This window comes from Panthera tigris, chromosome D3 (genome assembly GCF_018350195.1).
Source record: "Panthera tigris isolate Pti1 chromosome D3, P.tigris_Pti1_mat1.1, whole genome shotgun sequence".
Taxonomy (NCBI): domain Eukaryota; kingdom Metazoa; phylum Chordata; class Mammalia; order Carnivora; family Felidae; genus Panthera; species Panthera tigris.
The window spans coordinates 60,970,934-60,986,559 of record NC_056671.1 but is presented as its reverse complement, the minus strand read 5'-3'; positions in this window follow the sequence as shown (position 1 = coordinate 60,986,559).

The following is a 15,626-nucleotide window of genomic DNA, read 5'->3' as shown; positions in this document are numbered from 1 at the left end:
GTGGGAAGAAAATAAAAACAAAAACCAATAAACAAAATACTTTAAAAAGTGAATAAGTAGAAAGCATAAGCTATAACATTAAAAGAGAAACTATTTACTCAGCATTGCTTCGTATATCAACAAACAATTCAACCAAATCTCCCATCCTTGGTTCCTGCTTTCTGCCATCCATCCTTCTTTCCTTTTCCCCCATCCCTTTCTATATCTCGTTCCTTCGTTAAACATGTGTTGCAAGTATAGTACCAGGAATTCAAAGCAGAACCCAGTTCTTTTGGCTTTAATTTTGTTGTTCTTTCACTTGTACCAAAGTGTCCAATTTCATACTGCCCCAAGACATTGACTTCCACTGAGTCAATTCTAAGTTACATATGGATTTATATTCTATCAGGATAAATACCATGGTTAGAAATTATACAGTTCTCTTTCTAAATACCTTTGCAGGACTGTTAGACGTTATGTACAAGTATGCCTTCCTCATATGAAAACTTTGTTAAACCTCAACTCATAAAAATATTTGCTTCTAGATATCAAGTAACTTGTTGATTTTTTTTTAGTGCATTCTCATGGCCTTATATTGAGAAACAAGTACATTCTCTCTACAATAAAGGTGATCAATATAATACTTGTTATTGTTCCTTCTTGTTAACTTATGAGCACTGTTGTAAATAGAGAGAATACTCCACTTGCCTTAAACTTGGTTAAATGTGTTGGTCCTACAGGTATTTTGTAGTGCAATTTGGCTATGGCAGATGAGTTTAGGATTTTTTAACATTTGAAATAGAAAACATGGACAAATTATATATAGAACATTATAAGGACTATAAACCAGATCAGAGAAAAGGCCATATATAGAGAATGTTCTGGATGGAATTATCAAGAGGATTTCACCGGACACAGGCTTAGTTATTTACTTTTCACCTAAAACATGGAGTTAGACATAAAAAATGCTTGGCTTTCATGGTGGTTGGCTTGTGCTTCTTTAGAATCTCTAAATGCAAACCAAAAGAAAATAGAAAAAATAGGGACACTATATATTTTACTTAACTTTGGGAAATTATTATTTTTAGGTCCATTAGACTCAGAAGTACATTAGCATATATTCTATTTTAAAGGGAAGGCAAAATTCTTGAAAGACAGCTTCTGTTTAAAAAAAATAACTACATTCCATTATTTAACTTAAGGAACAATCAGGGCTATGCAAAAATATTTATACACAAAATCATATCACAGTTATTTAGAATAGTAAGAAATTGAAAGAACCTAGGAGCTTGATAAGAGAGGATTGGTTTTAAATTAACATTCATATGAGGGCACTAAAATATTTTTGCACAATGTAAAAAATAAATAGAAAAAGTTTGCAATATTATGTGTAAAAAAGGAGGTTACTCATACGTATATCAAGAATGGCCCCAATTTCATTTTAAACTCACACAAAGTGAAAAAAAATACTCTGAAAAATATGCATATATTTTCACAATGATGATTTCAAGGTGGTGAGATTACAAGTGCATTTTTTTCCATTATCTGTATGCTTTCCTGTATATTCCAAACTAAGTAAAATAACCTGCATTATTTTTGTAATAAAAAGGCAAGATAATTTTTAAAGAGTAATATGTAAAAATGCACCCTCAGAACTCCATTTTTTACTGTCACCATACATTTCCATTCATCTAGGTGTTTTAGGAGGCTCTGAATTTTTCCACTTCCATGCTGTAGAAATGTAATATACTGTTACAATCAGATTTCTTTACTAATTTATTCTAATCCTATGTGATGGCTGTTTATTGAGGAAAGTTTTACTGTAACTGATAAAGAGAGAAGTGGAAGAGAGAAGGAAAGGGAGAAAAGAGTGGAGGGTATATCAGAAGAGAGGAGAAAAGAAAGGTGAACGATAAAATAATAGCATTTAATATGACTCTAGAAACCAACTAGATTTTTCTGTGCCCATAAGACCACACTCCTCCAAATGCAACAATTGCATTTGCCACTGAAAAGTAACTTAAAAAAAATCATACTCTGTTAAGGATTTTCAAAATATTTCTTACCAGTAGGATAGGATTATGAATTAGATTATCTAGGGAATTTTTTCCTTCACTTTTATTTCGTAATTACAACATAAGATAGGGTCCCTAGAAATTAGTGTGCCTCCTCAGGTCCTTCCACTACCCAATCAATATGATCTTTGCCTCTGCTCATATCTACATTTAACAATTAAAAGGAAGGGAAAATATCTTCGCAGAAACTTCATTCCATTAGGAAGCCATATTCCAGAAACTTTATTCCATTAGGAAGGTTTGCTATTGGGGTCTTAACTCTCCTCTGTCAACAGAAACCAGGATTTCTCTCATAATGGATTTTTCTCCTCCTGGCTCATACCAAGCCAAACCAGAATAAGTGAAATGGGAGTTTGTACCTAAAAGAAAATATTACTAGTACCTTAAGGAGAAATCTTCATTGTGCCAGGAACTGTGCTTGGCGTACCTTTCTAGCTTCCAGGTTCAGAGATCTGATTACCTATTGCTTCTGCTGGTACTCAGGCTATCAGATCTGACAGCAGTCATTACCAATGACCACTCTCCAAAATGGGCCTGACTACTGATCTCTTCATTTATCAAAAAGGGAAAAAATCAGTAGAGAGCCTACAAGAAATTTAATTATGAAAATAAATAAGAAAATTCTAAAAAGAGGGAATTTGTAACATTAAAAAAGATACTTTTTATAAATCAGAGAAAAAGATAAAGATATATATGCTCTCTCTATATTGAAAGATGTTGCTTTAATCAAATGAAAACAGGTCAATAAGAGATGTGAAGTAGGTCAGGAAATAATATAACATCTGAATTTAATTCCCAGTGTTAAGATTTAAGTGGAAGACCTACTGTTACATAAAATGAAGTCAACTGATACTGAGGATAGCTTTAGAAAAACAAACAGGGAGGAGAAGAAATAAACAGTAAGACAGAAAGGTAAATGATAGAATGTATACTGGATATGGGTCACTAGATCATGGAGATTTAGCCCATGTTGATTTCAGTCTCTAGAAGAATAAATGAAAAAGGCAGACAAAGAGGAAGCAGTGGCCATTACCAAAATAAAAAAAAGGAAAAAGAAATAAAAAGAAGTATGTGTCTCCCATATATAGTTTATGCACAAAGACAAAATAGAAAATTAGTGTACAAGAGAAAGCTACAAGAGAAATGAAGGCAAGTGTGACCACTATGGTAAAAAGTAAAGAAAATTTAATTTATATGAATGAAGAGGCATCATTTATATATTTGATCACCACGAAAACTAAATAATACAAAAAATGGAGTCATGTGAGGGTAAACAGATAAATAAATGTGATTATAGAAAAGCAAAAATGGAGATATAAATATCATAAAGGGGACAATTTACAGTGTAAAAGAAACATTTGACATGGATACAATTTCAATTAACCTATATGGATCAAAACATTGATAAAATATGGAGAGTCAAGGCTAATTTTTTTTGTTTTATTCCTTTTTCTAAAATATGAAATTTATTGTCAAGTTGGTTTCCATACAACACCCAGTGCTCATCCCAACAGGTGCCCTCCTCAATGCCCATCACCCACCCTTCTCTTCCTCCCACCCCCCCAACAACCCTCAGTTTATTCTCAGTTTTTAAAAGTCTCTTATGGTTTGCCTCCTTCCCTCTCTGTAAGTTTTTTTTCCCCTTCCCCTCCCCCATGGTCTTCTGTTGAGTTTCTCAGGATCCACATAAGAGTGAAAACATATGGTATCTGTCTTTCTCTGTATGACTTATTTCACTTAGCATAACACTCTCCAGTTCCATCCACGTTGCTACAAAAGGCCAGATTTCATTCTTTCTCATTGTCAAGTAGTATTCCATTGAAGGCTAATTTAAAAGAAGCAAACCAGAAACAAAATTGTATCAAAAATGTTTCTGAAATTTCTTTATTCACATGCACATATATACTCACAAATGCATCAAGGTAATCAGGACACATGTAGAATAGCAGTCTTCCTCTGTTGTTACCTTTTAAAAATTTTCTTTCCCCTATCATTTTCTTCCCCAACATTTTCCATCCCATTCTTAAGGTAAATAATATTAACACTGTATGTCTTCATCTTTTGCTCTGTGCTCACAACAAACTATTCATATAAAGTAATAACTACATGATATTCCATAGCAGAGATGTTCCATAAACTATTCAGCCATGCACCTATTGATGGCTGTTTCTTTTACTTATCTTTTTCCTATATGTACAATCTTGCAATACAAGAACTTAAGACATATATCCCTATTCCCTATTTTAGTTATTCCTGAGATTCTCAGCAATGGGATTGATGAGTAGATTTTTTCAAGTGTTCAGTATACTCATCTAGATTGCTTTGCAAAAAGGCTATTTCAGTTTAAATATCCATGAACCATTTTCCCCACCTGCAATAAGTGTTAATGCTCTTTTGAAATTTTTCCCAGTCTGATGGTTGGAGAGTAATAACACATTTTTATTTGCATTTTCCTAACTACTGCTGAGTTTGAGTTTTTATTTTGTTTTGCCACTTGAGTTTGCTCCTTTATGATTTTTATCTTCATATTATTATTCTTGACAATAACTAAATTAAAACTATATTATAGATCTTAACCTTTTGTCTTACCCCTATATTGCAATTTCTTCCCTAAATTGGTGGTAAATCTTTTGAGATTTCATAAACTTTTTTACAAAAAAATTCTACTTTTTATGATTAAATATTATCTATGGTTTTTTTTTTGTAGTTTATTCTTTGTACTTTTTATCTGAGAAAGTTTCTTTAAGTCTGCTTGTCAGTTCTCTTGGAACAATTGTTTTTTATTTTACAGTTAACCATTTAATTCACACTAAATTTTATTTTCTGTATGATATCAGATAAATGGATTGTTTTATTTCTAAAGATAGGATCAGCCATTTGTGCCAGGATAAGTTGTACTACCTTTATCATATAATAATAATAATAATAATAATAATAATAATAATAATAATGTTATAATATGTTAAACCAAGGGCAATCAAACTTTTTTCTATAAAGGTCCAGATACTAAATACTTTACTTTTGGCATGCCAGATGACCTCTTTTACAGCTACTTAACTCTGCTGTTGTATCACGAAAGGAGTCATAGACAATATACAAATAAACAAGCATACTGTTTTCTAATAAAACTGTACTTATGGACACCAGAATTTAAGTTTCACCTAAATTTAAGGTGTCATGGCATATCATTCTTATTTTCATATTTCCAAAGTCATTTAAAAATTTGAAACCTGTATGAAAACAAGTGAAAGACAGTAATTGACTCATGGCCATAGTTTGGAATCTCTGTGTGATACTAATATATTTCCCATTCCTATGACATTATATTGACTAGATCACAGTGGCTTTATAGAGTGCTCTGATGTCAAATAAAGCTCTTTTTCCATAGCTATTCTTTCTTTCCTACTTCTCTTCATTGTATTGGGGAATTTTGATAACATTCTTCCATTGTCAGATAAACTATTTATTAATTTGGGGTGAATTTACTTTTAATAGTTTAATTTATAAAAGAACATGGCATACATTTCCATTTATTTAGCCCTTATTTTTTACCCATTAAAAATTTTTGGTTTAATCCCTCTGTGTTCTTAAGATTTTTATGGGTGCTTTTCAAATTATAACGGGAATATTTCTTCCATTTGCATATCTATACAAAGCTTATACATATATAGAAATAATATAGATATGTGTGAGAAGGTTAATATTTTTATTTCCAAAATTCTTCCCAAATTTATCTATTATACTGTTAAAAATTTAAGAAAACCCAAATATATTATCAGAATAAAGAAATATTTACATATTCCTTTCTGGTGATTTTATCAATTATTTTATTTTCTTGTTTTATTGTATTTATTAGAGTCCCTGAACCAGTATGTATTAGGAATACTAGTCTTATTCTTGATTTTAATTAACTTAGTGTGTCATTCTTTGGGATAATATTTTCTGTGGATTTTTGTCTATGTGTTATATTGTTTTTAAACATTTTTATTCTATTCCAACTATATAGAGGTTTTATTAGAAGGATGTTGAGTTTTTCCATGTACCCTTTTAGAATGTATTTGGATTTTCTCCTTTGTTGTTTTAATGATTTATTTTAACAGTGTTGATATGTTCTCAGAAAGAAAATGTGAAATTTAGAAAGATGGCCTGTGAAGATATTGGAGCAAAGAGAGAACAAAGACTGCTCCTAGCCCAGTAAATGTTCTTTGAATTTGCTGGGGCCCTATTCCTCAAGGAGCTGAAGGTTAGCGAAAGATTTGTGAATAGTCTGCTATGTCCTTTAAGCAGGAAACATACCAGCATCTGCCATCCTTTAAGGTGAGCAGACCAGGAAAAAGAGAGGCATGAACTGAGTGAATAAAGAGGATAATGATGAGCTTCCCACTGTTGTACTAGGTAATGTCCTTTGGGAGACCAACAAACATCTCCTACAACTCATGAGTTTTTTTGCTATAAGCCCCAGAAGCTAAACCTAAGACCCAGAGAACAAGTAAACGAAATAAATAAATAAATAAATAAACAAACAAATAAATAAATAAATAAATAAAACATTAAAACCCAATTAAAAAAAACTAAACAAAAGTTTCCTAAGTTCAAATAGGAAATCAGTAAAGCATATCCAGAAGATATGACTTCTAGTGAAACAGAATTACTGAAAGAATAGGCCGGACAATAACTTGAACAATAACAAAACAGCGAGAACAATTAAAATTTATAAGACCAAATTTACTGTGAGAGACTATAAGACCTTATTTTCCAAATAAAATATTTAGTAGCTGAATCATAAGGAAGATAATTTTGAAATATAATTAGATATGTGCAAAACAAGTAGAATAAATAAATGGGGGAGAAACATGAAAATCATAAAAATTGTGAATAAAAAGCCAGAGACATCGAGGATAGTCAGGTGACCCTCACATATAAATAGTAGGAAACGGGAAAACAAATTGGAAAAGAAATCTTATTAAAACTAGATGTCAGGTGTAGCACAAGCCATTAGAAGTTGTGAAGTTAGGTGAGAATGAAGATGAATGGAAGGATTGTCTTTGAACACGTCCTTAATAAAAAAAAATAAGAGCACAGAAGAATAGCTTTGAAACAGTGCAGAACTCTCTTCTATACAAATTGGGCAGAACAAACCCATGTTAAGATGTCATTGGGAAGATCTAAAAAAGCACAAGTCCTCTTTCTGTAGTCATACTAATTAAATTATGTAATTACCAATTCCTTAATTTGAAAAGATATCTGCACCCCTATGTTTATTATAGGATTATTTACAGTAGCCAAGCTATAGAAGCAAACTAAATGTCCATTGATAGATAAAAGGATAAGGAAAATGTGGTGTATTTGTGTGTATGTATATACACACATACACATATATACAATGGAATACTATACAGCCATAAAAAGCATGATATTGTGGCATTTCAGATGACATAGATGGACAAGGTAGATGCTAAGTGAAATAAATTCAGACAGAGAAAGACAAATACCACATAATTGCACTCATAAGTGGAATCCAAGCAACAACAACAAAATGAATAAACAAAAAAGCAAAAATCATATCTATAAATGCAGAGAACAAACTGACAATTGCCAGAGGGGCAGGGATGGGGGGTTGTACAGTATGGATGAGGGGAGAGGGAGATACAGGCTTCCATTTATGGAATGAATAAGTCATGGGAATAAAAGGCACAGCATAAGGATTACAGTCCATGATATTGTAATAGCAACGTAATAAGACAGATGGTAGCTGTACTTGTGGGTAGACAGAGCTTAATGTATAAACTTGTCAAATCACTAAGCTGTACACCTGAAACTAAAGTAACATTGTTACTTTACTATATATAGTTACTTCAACTATACAACTATACATTGTTACTTCAGCTATACTCAACAACACCAAAAAGGTAATTACCAGTTATTTAGGGAGGTAGAACTAGGCATTGATATTAGATATCTTTTTTATTAAGTTGTATTATTTTCCTGAATGTAAGAATAGAAAATACCACCACAACTACTACCTTTTAAAAATGCACTTATTTAAATTCAAGTTAGTTAACATACAGTATAGTATCGATTTCAGGAGTAGAACCCAGTGATTCATCACTTACACATGACACCCAGTGCTCATCCCAATAAGTGCTCTCCTTAATGTCCATCAACCATTGAACCCATTCCGCTACCCACCGCCCATCCAGCAACCCTCAGTTTGTTCTCTGTATTTGAGTCTCTTATGGTTTGCCTCCCTGTGGTTTTATCTTAATTTTCCTTCCCTTCCCCTATCTTCATCTGTTGTGTTTCTTAAATTCCACATATGAATGAAATCCTATTTGTCTTTCTCTGCCTGACTTATTTTGCTCAGCATAATACACTCTAGTTCCATCCACAAATGCGTGGCCAACTAATCTTCAACAAAACAGGGAAGTATCCAATGGAAAAAAGATAGTCTCTTCAGCAAATGGTGCTGGGAAAACAGCTACTACATTTTTTTTTTAATTAAAAGCCAGCACAAATTGATACTTTGCTTATCTCAGTTTGAGTCTTAATCCAGCTACAACCTTCCATGCTTTGTTTAAAATTGTTGACTCAGTATCTTGAGCCTGTGAGCAAATGCTGCTCACTTTCTGTACCCAATGTTAGGTCCCCAAACCCTAGCCTGCCTGAAGAGCTGTGTCCCCATTTGTTTAAAAACAGAAATAAGATGATGATGATGCTTAAAATTAAAAACTGATAGTAATATTTAAATACACAAAATAAGCAGCACTTGAGAATAAACACAAAACAATATTTATGAAGAAATTCTATATTATATGAAAAGCATTAAAAAATAAGTCTAGGCATGCCTGAGTGGCTCAGTCAAATGTCTGACTTTGGCTCAAGTCATGATCTCACAGTTCGTGGGTTCAAGCCCCTCATCAGGCTCTGTGCTGGCAGTGTGGAACCTGCTTGGGATTCTCACTCTCTCCTCTCTCTCTGCTCCTCCCCTGCTCATGCCTTCTTTCTCTCTCTGAAAATAAAGAAATAAACCTAAATGAATCAATCAATAAGTAAGTAAGTCTATAAAACAGAATTTGTGGGATAAAACCAAAGCTCTATATAGAAGGAAATGCTCTTAAACGTTTGCATTATTAAAGTAAAAGAATAAAATATTTTAAGTAATTACAGGTTTTTTTCCGTTAGTAAGTCAAAAAATAATTGTTAGGATGATTGAAATTATACTTTAAGTAAAAACAAAGAAAATTAGAGTGCAGAACAATAATAAATTTTTCTAAATTTTAGTTTTTCAAACAGTCAACTAACCTTTTATAATTTAATCAGTTTAAGTATTTTATGCAACTAGGAAAGAGCACAACAGATAAAGAAACTTTTCATGAAAAAGTAAATACTATGTGTGATAATATGCTAATTAGTGTGTATTTCTTATTGTTAAATGAAAATGACTGAGAAAGAAATGAAATTTTAAGGCACTATTCCAATCAGAACCTCTAAGTTCCAATGGTTTTACTGACAAATTATGCTAAATCTCTAATTAGCAGGTGGTACGTGTGGTATATGGACTATTTATCACCGAACAAGGTAGATCCTATAGATTATTCATCACCAAACAAGGTGGACCCTAAAACTTAACAAAGTTTTCACCTACAATGAGCAAATCTCATTTTGGAAGACTTGTAAGAACAAAATACAAACATAAACAACAAAAAATGCTTAATAGAAAGTACAATTGAATGATATACAAATAATGCTCCTGCTGGTCCACATGGTGCTTATGTAGAGAAACCAGTAAAAGAACTCTGTTTCTATAAAGCATTATAACATTAATTTCCCAATAGCATGGTCAGATCATTGATTACTTACTGTAATGAACGCCATGAAAGTGTGTTAAGCATCTTAAGTAAATTCAATTAGTTCTCAAAAACAATTCTATGAAGTAAATAATGTGATTATGTCCATCTTACAGAAAAAAAAAAAGAAACAGAAGCTTCGAGAGTGGATGTAACTCTTCCTTTACTCAATGTGTAAATGACTCCAGCCTCTACTTCAGGCCTACTCCAGAACCGTACTTGCAAAGCATGTGCCATACTGCCTCCTGGCCAGTATCACAAATATGTTGGTCAGATGTGTCCTCATTCATAATAAAGATGCAAAAGTAGAAACACATGGACAACAGATTATGTTAAAGATTATCTATTTTGCAAGTCAATGACCAATCCAAATGAATAACAAAATGTTTCAATTACCCAGGTAAAACTCAGGGCTATCAAAAGGGATTATGAAATTACTGTATCTGTTTAGTTGTTTTTAATGTTCTCACAAATTCAATAATATGTTATTATTGGAGCATTAGAGATTTAGGCCTATCTGAAATTCCACACAGAGTCCAAGAAGGAAACAGTCCCATGAAGCAGCGTGGCCTGGAAATAGGGTCAGAATAGAGTGGTCTCTCCTGAGTTTTCCAAGTCATCTGGTGCCATGTAAAATGTTCTATGACCCAAAAGTTTTTCATAATATTATTGGTACTTCCATGTCGATCATTTTACATCTATTATTTCATTTGATCTGAGCATAACTAGTGAACTCATTGCTAATCTTACATTCATTTTGGTGGATTAGAGAACCAAGAAGCTAACTAGCCTTCCCAAAGCTAAGAAATAGTGTGGGGTTAGGTTCATCCACTACTACTGCTAGCTAATCTCTATGTGCCAGCATCCTACCAAGAGCTTTCCATGTCTGATTTCCCCAACTTTCAGATGGGCTATCTCTCAGAACTCAGATCTCCAGAGTCCCATCCTTCACCCAGGCTTTTCTAATATTTTTTTCTTATTCCCCCTTTTCTTTCTCCTTCTTTCCTCCCTTCGTCTCTCCCTTTCTTCCTTCCTTTATTCCCTTGAAAGGAGGAAGTTAACCTACAACTTTTTAAACTGTTCGTATCCCCTCTTTGTTTGGATAGAACTCAGCATGTCCACTCTCATTGCATTTGTAAAAAAATAATAATTTGAATAATAATAACAGCAATAATATATTTAATAATAAAATTATGCATTCAATAATAATAATAGTAGCTAATGTTTATTTAGTGCTGACTACATGTTCACATATTCAGAACATAAGCTCTGTGAGGGCAAGGGATTTTGTGTATTCAGTTCTAAATCCTTTTTCCTAGGGCAATACTTGCCACACAGTGGACACGATAAGATATTTAGGCAAATGAACATTGGTACTGTACTGGGAATGTTATGCAGAATATTTTAATTCCTAAAATACCTCTGTGAGGTATTATAGTCTAGATTCCATGACTTGCCCAAAGTCACTGTCCTTCTAAGAGACAAGAATGGGATTCAAACTTTGGTCCATCTTAGTGCATAAGCTGAACCACTAAGCAAGCTTGTCATTTGTGTATTTAGAGTTTGGCATTAGCAAGTGGCCTTTATGTTTTAAAATACTGCACTATATGACTGTCTTTGCTGGTAGACACTCAATTTATCTCTATGTGTTCATCATAGCCATGTTTACTATCAGGACAGCTGTTTTGAGTTGATGTCAACTACCAGCCTTCTGGTCTGTCTTGCTCAGGTCCCCTTTCAATAGGACAGCAGGGAAAAAAGAAATATAACACTGGACAGACCCACTCTAGCTACCTAGGTCTTTGTTTGTGACCATGTCCTCGCATGCCTTTATGATACCCTCTCCGTTTCCACAGATCTGGTATATTTCCTGGTTCTTGCTACCTGGGAGACTTTGACCCACAGCTCTAGGTTTCTACTGGCATCTGACCATTTCTTTACCTAAATCTGGCACTAGTATCTTCCTGGTTCTCCATGTCTTCTCAGACTCAGCACTCCTGCAAACCTGACCTTTGCATTTGGGAACAAGTCTTCTCTTCCCTTGTTCTAACTTTTCTTTTGTCCATGCAGCCTGCTGCTTTATGCATTTGCACATGACAGTCACATTTCCTGCTCCCCAAGACATTTACTCCCATTATTAGTATTTCCATTGCTAAAAATCTTCCACAACAGTTCCCCCTTGGGTGGAAGGATATTTGGGAAATGCCAGCTGGTAATTAAGGTGCAAACCCAATCTCACAGCAAGGTGATTGGGAATGCTATATATTAAATATATTTCCACTGGGCTTTCAGTGGCCATGGCCATTTTTCTCTCTATCTCTCTGTCATTTGTGTCATCTTGCCACATTCCCTCAGGGCCAACATCTCTGTTCCTCCCTGTCTGTGCAAGAAGAGTTTGCTCTGCTGGGAGTTGCCCTCCTACATATGAGCCATGCAGATATTCAGTAAAATAGAGGCATGCAGATTGTTGATCAACTTACTGGATATCGGGAAAATTACCTTGGAAATGTTCACTTTTCCTAATGCTTTGTTTGCTTGTTGTACACGACAGGCATTTGCACTGTGAGACCGCATTTACGAAGAGCAGATGGTGGAGCACTGCTCTTGGTCGTGAGGGATAGTTTCCTAACAAAAGAGGTTTTATTCTCCCCTGTATTCCTCTTCCCCATCGCAGGCATTTTCTTCCTTACTCTTCCCTTTTATTCTTTCTTGGACAGCATCTATGGTCTTGGCCACGGCCTTGTGGCATTTTGCTCATTGATCAGCATTAACTCAAAACTAATAGTAAATCTCTTTTCATTTCCCCCTCTGGGAGGCATTAAGGTTATGGCTTTGGAAAGTAAGTCATACCAGCTGGGTTGTCTCTGCTGTCTGTGCCTCTGGTGGCAGGGTGTCATCATGAGGATGCATTTATGAATCCCAGAATTGTTATCCAGTTTTTGTTTTATTTTTTTTTACCTTTTTTTTTTCAACACAGCCTGTGCCTTGTGGTACCATGGAGCAGGTGAGTCACTCTGGATAGCAGTGATTATGGGAAAGGAAGCCTCAGCCACGACCTTTGAGGTTGAACTAGCTGGAATAGACTTCGGTTTTATGGAGCATGTTTTATGCTTAAAATTCCTCATAGAGCTTTAAATATAATGAGTTCAGCAGTGATAGTCTAGGAGCCTTGTAAGCAAATAAAGTAACCTCCCTATGTTTTGTTTTGCTTTTAACTGATGATTTTAGAAAGTATCTTTATTATATCATTACTTTTAAAAGAGAAATGATCTTCTGAGGCACGCTAGTTATCTGTTTTCTGGCAAGTACTAAAGAAGTTATTAATGTTCCCAACACAGTATGGTGATTAAGATTATATCCATGTAAGAACGTGGTCCTCTGACTTCTAAAAAGCCCATGTGAACTACAGCTCCAGCAATGGGAGCTAGTACTCCTAAAACTTCTCCAAGGAACACCCTTCAGCACTTACAGGTCAGCTGGTCCTATTAGTTCTTAAGCTTACTTTTAATTTATTTGCAACACAGGGGCAGCAACAGTGATCATTTGTATGCTATTAACTAATCATACTATAGATTAAAGATGTTTTGGTTATCATCTAACCCGTTGGATGTCTGAGGGGTTAATAAGTGACAATGAAATCTAAATAGTTCTGCCTGTTTCATAAAACTGTGAGCATTTGGGTTCAAGTTTTCACTTTCTGTTTATTATGTGTATTGTATGTGCATGACTTAATGTACTATGCTACTTTAACATATCATGTACCAGTGACAACAGTAGCCTGTAACAGAAACTGAGGAACACTTTCTAAATTCCAGGTTGAGTCAGTTCTTGAGTTTAGGCAGTATTTGGGGTAGAACGGAGAATACCTTAGTGCCCTAATAGCTGTCCTGGGAGAAAGATGGGGTGGTTCTGATCTTCTAAAATGACATATTAAATGCTTTTAATTTTTATTCAGCTTTTTAATATCTCATAAAATGTTTTAATTACAAGTTTTTCTTTTTAGTGATGTTTTTCTTGGGCAAACAATGAAATTAGTTTGCATCAGACAAGTAAATATCAAGTGACGACCCAGGCAGCCCTAACTTGGCATTGCATTTTTGTTGCAGATGAAACCCATATGCATAATGAGAGTTAATACTACACAAAATCAGTGAGGATTATATATCAAGAATATGTTTGAATAAAGCACATTTTTAGAATAGGGAAATGGGGGAAAGGAAGGAGAAAAGCCAGAGACCAAGTTGTCAGTAGTTCCTTGATCTACCTGGGAAGACTTCATGGAGGGAGAAAAGAAATGAAAATTTTCATCTCTCTGACTGCGCTTCCCTTCCGTCATTGAATAATAAAGTCAAGGCCTACACAAACATGACTTTTGATAAGATTGGAAACCAGAGGATCTAAGAACCTTTTCATTGCTAAGTTTTGCTGCTGTCAGCAGCCTGTGATGTGAGCTCTAATTCAGCAGTTGGATATCCTGTGGCATTTGTTCCTTGAAGGAATGGCAGCTACCAAACATCTCATAATTAAAATGCAGAGGCTGGGGAAGTTATAAAGCGTGCTGGAGTAGGCTGGGACAGGTGAAGAAAGACAAATAGGGAGCTAGAAGAGATTTTATCAGAAGAATTAGAAAAGGGAATATGACAGAATGCCAACTTGGTTTTGCCTGCTCTGTGACAGAGGGTGTCTGAGTTTGCAAAATGAAAAGATCGGGGAAGATATCCCAGAATTTCTCATTTCCAGTCCTACATGTGAATTGAGCTATTCACTCATTTATAATGGTTCCTATAACTGCCTTCCCTACTCTATTTCCTGTAAAATTGCACTACAAACACCTGTCGTACCAATTAAATTAAAAAAGGGGCGGAAAAAAGGTAATGAATGCTTCCACCATCCTCCCAGGGTCCCAAGCCAGGAAACTTGAGAATGATTATTAAGCACTTCCTATTCTTCCCTAAATGCTTCCATAACATCCAATTGATAAAGCCAACCAAGATAAGAGATCCCCAAGATCAGTGGGAAACTTTTATGAGAGAGGCAAATAATTAAAGATTACAATTCAAGTTACACACACACACACAGCCCTGCTCACTTATTTTCATGTCATATTCCAATTCTCCCCAATTTTTCCATTAATCAATTTAGTTCGTAGGAATTGAGTTCTGACAAATTGAAGTTTTCCTGTAGTGACCATAAGAATTTTCTCAATCTCTTTTGTGGAAGTTATCCAACACAGAATATTTTTATTTTATTTTCTACCCACTAACCATGGACTATATGAAATTTCATCCCATTAAATTTCATCTCTGGAAAATGAACATCTTGATGAAAGAAGCTGATTCTGGCAAAATTCATACATACACAGCAGAACCTGATGCGACCGAAAGATTCAGTACATCCCACTCAATATGCCTCCTTGGCAGCAATTACAGGCTATCTGCATTTCACAGCCAAAATGGGCTTTGCTTCGCCAATTGGGGACACGCCATGAAGTAATAGGAAGAGAACTGGGAAGGGAGACAAGTGAACTGGGTTCTAATCCAGCTCTGCTTACTAGAATTTCTGAGTAAGTTACTGAATCTCATTTAGCCTCAGTTTCCTCACCAGTACAATAGAACTAATTATACCTTCCTTATTTCATATATTTAAAGTAATCTATAATGAAGTGTTTCATAAAGTCATATAATTATTACTATTGATATAAGCAAGAAGTCTACAAATTTGCCAT